This window comes from Amblyomma maculatum, chromosome 1 (genome assembly GCF_055883805.1).
Source record: "Amblyomma maculatum isolate TAMU_Amacu chromosome 1, ASM5588380v1, whole genome shotgun sequence".
NCBI classification, from domain to species: Eukaryota; Metazoa; Arthropoda; class Arachnida; order Ixodida; family Ixodidae; genus Amblyomma; species Amblyomma maculatum.
In genome coordinates, this window is record NC_139344.1 from 475,911,370 (window position 1) to 475,916,291 (window position 4,922).

General features: G+C 36.6%; 1 long non-coding RNA gene across 1 annotated transcript; it reads right to left on the reverse strand.

The window, feature by feature from the left end:
• Window positions 1–830: 830 nt before the first annotated feature.
• LOC146210027 (uncharacterized) lies at window positions 831–3,942 on the reverse strand. The gene is made up of 2 exons (XR_014703500.1): window positions 3,838–3,942; window positions 831–942 (listed from the first exon to the last, which is right to left on the reverse strand). It is a non-coding gene; the product is annotated as an uncharacterized LOC146210027 (long non-coding RNA).
• Between the last annotated feature and the right edge of the window lie 980 nt (window positions 3,943–4,922).

Sequence of the window (4,922 nt, forward strand, 5' to 3'; positions counted from 1 at the left end):
CGGACGTGCACGGCACAGATCTCCAGCTGTTCTAGGTCAGGTTGGGCAACATCCATCAGTGTGTGGGGTATGTCACTCCACACATAGATGGGTGTGCGGGGCCTGTATTGTGCACTCTATAAAAAAAGGTGTGATCTTAGTCTTTTTGGGGGGTAAACTGCTTGTCGCTGAGCTAACACCTTTTTGGGGTAAGGTTGCGCTGTGTCTTGAAGACTAAGTATTTATACCATTGCATGTAGTGTAACATTACGCTTCTGGTAGCATAAACTTGCACCTTCACAAGCAGTGTAACTGTATTCTACCTAGGCATAACGTTGCATCTTTCATAAAGGCCTATGTTTTAGTCTGTCGATGGCATAAGCATACCCTTGCATCAAAGGTGCAAGTTTGCACCTTGACAACGTAAACGTATCCTGTATGTACAGGTGCAAAGTTACCATTATAGAGTATAAATTTATATTACGACAAAGAGCGCAAAACGGCAAGCTTATACCATCAGGAGAAGGATAACGTTGCCCTCCAAGCAGTTTAAAGTAATGCCATATTACATAGGGTATCTAAGCATCATCTTGTGGTATATATATGCTATCCACGCAAGAGTACTATTACCAATCTGCATCGTAAACTTGGTCACTGGAAGCAGGAATAAAGCTAACCAATACATTTCAAGATTTTCTGGAAGGAAAGATTATGTTGAAACATTGCAATATCTTTGTGTCGTCTGGAGTGTGACAGTGAGCAATGTTTCATGTGAGGTAGGCTGTGTCATGTTGTGTTCAAGCCGTAAGTTATGTTGCAGAGTGAACAAAAAGAATTTACAGAACAATCGGTTAAGATAACATACCATGGTGTTTATTTCACCTCATTATACACCGAAGTTGCAGCAAGGGACTGGATAATCTTCTCCGCACAGTCAGGGCAGGGATGTACCACGTATTTGACCTGCATAGAAAAGAGAACTTGTAATCGGTTACTCACGAAGAAAGTCTCACAAAACATGCTTATGGAGTAATTAATTCACATATAAAAATAACACTGCACAAAAGGCAAGTAAAAAAGAAGACAGATGGAAATAGTGCACCAGTACAGGCTTCCAAGTGTTTATATAATGAGAATTGTGAACTCACACAATACATAGATCGATGAAAATTCTCCAGATCTGAGCTTTACCTGTGCCACTAACACATACATAGACAACTAGCACATTACAATCACAGAAAAAATTGACAATATGCTCAATAAGACACAATATACAATGAGACATATTCTTGTTAGGAGCAGGGTCAAGCCATAGGCATCACTGATGTTGGACTATCCAGAGGGTCATTTAAAGAAATATGAATGAAAACATATTGATAAAATAGAAGCCAGCCTAATAAAGGCAAAAGATGTGATTTAAATAACCCCTCCCTCTACTCGTTCATATGTGCAGTTCTCCTTTTTTTTATCATTAGCTTTTTATGTTAAACTTTGTTTTATCACCTTCACTTTCACCTTTGTTGTTTGCTGGTTTCCACTCCAACGCCCAAACATTATAGTTTGCTTTCACACCTGACCATACCAGTGGTCTTGTTTCTAGTCACTATGGTCTCACCCTCCTAGAAAACACTGTCTCTGGTCCTTCATGACATTATCTTATGTTGCCTATAGTGTTAATGTTTTCCTGAGACTACACTGTCTTTAGTCATCTCATCATCCATCACAAGTGACAACTGCAAATCTCTTCTTTTTTTTGTGGGGGGGAGGTTCTTTTGTTCTTGCATTCGTTGTCATTTCTCATGAATATAACGAATGAAGCTTGTTCCTGCAGAGCTTGCTCCTGCAGGGGTATGTCTAAGGCCATTCTATTGTTTCTGCCTTTAGTGCAGTTTACATTCCTGGAAAAAGGCATGAATATACCACAGAGGCTATGCCTTATAAAATGCGGGATACCACTTCTGAAAGATGGAACATTTCATGCTAAAAGAGCAATGATAGCAAGGCACATCCAAAGCACCTGCGCATGTGCATTACTGCAGTGATGTCACAGATGCAGAATTATGTAAAGCATGGCAATAAAATGCAACTTTTACATAAGTTAATTGTTAATTTCACACCACACATCAGCTTATGCCGATGCCAAAAACTTCTCAAGACTGCCGTTTTACTTCAAAACTACATTATCTTGCTCAGGAGGCAAAAAACAATACACTTCAATACCCCTATAATTCTTTGAACAAACCACAAAGCTTGAGATTCTATGTATTGCTGCTTCATGTAATGCTCGCAGTACATGCAGCAGGAATAAAATTTCTCATAAACTGCAATTTGCCAGAACTGTCCACTGCTTATGTCTTTAGACGCCTAACTAATGAAATTGTAAATGCTGATCAATATTATACAAGAACGATTATTAAAAAGTGTTTACAACAAATTTCTCGAAAATTATGTTCTTTACCTTTACAGATTGCAAATCATAAACTATGAAGAGACACCCGTGCAGTCTCTGCCGATGGGTTGTGCAGCAATGTGGACTTTGGGTACCTGGTACAGCTTCAGGATTAGACTTATCTATTATTTTTGTTTATAACAGGCAATATGAAAACTGCAAAATTGAAGGCTATTAATGAGTGAGCCTAGGCCTAAAACCCTCCTAATCATCTATGGGGTCTAACATAATAAGCATCAAAAATATTCCTTTAAAAGCTTTGTAAGTTGGTTTTTCCACATTACATAACTAAAAAAGGGTGTTGCTGACATTTCTTATTCAGATAATATAGACATATTTTGTGTTTTTGATGATGCAGAAGAAGCTAACATGATTCTGGCAACAATACTAAGTGCAGCAACATTTTTTACATGCAATGTGGGAAAGCAAGACAATAGTTTTCAAATATGCCTTTCCTTGTTCAATATTCTGAACTACATTGCTCTTTAAGAAAATTTAAGAACTGGGCTCACCTATAATATTGGGGACCCTCATTTCTGGTATATAATACTGTCCCCTAAAATTAAAATGCAAAAGTTAAGTTAATTTTGGTTGATTAGCCATTCAACCATTATCCTCTACCACAGACATGTCCACTGTGCTGCACAATCCAGTACTAATTGTACTGCAAATTTCATTTCATTCATTCTCCCTTTATAGGCCCATAGACATGACATAAGGGGTGGGGGCATATATATATATATATATATATATATATATACATATATATATATATATATATATATATATATATATATATATATATATATATATATATATATACATATATATATATATATATATATATATATATATATATATATATATATATATATATATATATATATATATATATATATTTGTTAAATGGTAGTGGTGGAACACAAGGAAAATACGCTGAGTACAAATGGCACAAAACAATATAAAGGACACAAAAGAAACAATAAAGCTGAAAGTGCTAAAATACCGTCCATTACATATCACCTGCAGTACTTCATTTTTAGTTTCATTCTATTGTGGACATACCTAGCAACATAAGAGCATGTGAGTTGTTGAAAATTACACCCATCAGAGAACATAACCTTACTGCTGAGAACCAAGTGCAAACAATTTAAATATTAGGTTTTGAAGAAGAAAAGAAAAGAGGCATACATTAACAGCTCACTCAATAAAAAGAATTCAACATGTTCAGATCGATTACATACTGAAAAAATTCCTCCCTTGCTAACTTGCTCAATAGCACTGAATGGTTCCAAAATCAATCTAATGCCAGCGCTATTGCTCCTCAGCATAGAAAAATATGCTCTTTGATAGACATAAAGCAACAATGAACAGACCACAATGCCACAGCTATGTCGAAAAATACATACCACACAAATCTTGCCGTAAGTAGTCGTCCAGCGCTGAAGAAAGCAGGTTGATCTTTAGAAGCAGGAGTAACAGCACTTCTACACCGTATTCCTCCTACTGGCAGGTACACTGCAGCAAAGGTATCATTCATAACATTAGCATGATACTCGTAACTAGTACATAAATAACTATAGTACAAAAAATAATGGCACCACACATGCCAAAACAATGACTCAAATATTTTGGCAATGAGCTTAAAAGCTACAACTCCTGTTCCTAGATATATCTGTAACAACATCTGCCACCTCTTTACAGTCGAAATAACTGCTTAAATAAACTAGAATAGCAGATGTATGACAAACTGCTAGCACAATGACAATACACATTAACTTCAATAAGGGAATGTCTCAGTACCAGTGAATTGTAGTAATGAGTATAACACAATGTCTGACAACAGAAACTACAGAAGAAAAAGAATGTGTTGTTATTGGTCAGGCATAGCCTCCTTTCTATGGGTCAGGAGGCTGAAAAGTTCAGAATGGAAATAGCTGAGTAGAAACTATAGCAAATCCCCAAATGAAAAATATTAGTGATATAAAAATGTTCCTTAGTTCGCTAACGAAAATTAACACATTTAATCAAAATAGCTGTTTGGGCCAGTTGGTTCATACTTACACCCCCTAGTGGAGATCAGTGCTTACACCCTAAAAGACCAGCGAAAAAAAAAGAAAACAGGTACAAAAGAACACAAAACGTATTTCAGTGCCCGTCCTGTCATTTTTTGTTCCTTTGTCCCCGTAATTTTTTTTGCGCTGGTCTTTTTATGTACCGATTACAAAAAGAAAGTCAGTCTTAAAGCAGAGAAGGGGTGACACATGGTTTGCTTCAATGCTGAAGACATCTGATCACCAGGTAACCCAGATTTTTCACTTGTTAAGTGATTTGATCGAGTCCAATATTTATTATAAGTTCTTAACATAAGTGATCAGCAAGTTAAATAACACTATTTACTCGCACACGCCCTCAAACACAATGAAACTCAATTGATAAGTCACTGTCTGGGCGTGCACCATATTGCCCGGCATGAGCGAAAATGGCAACACGC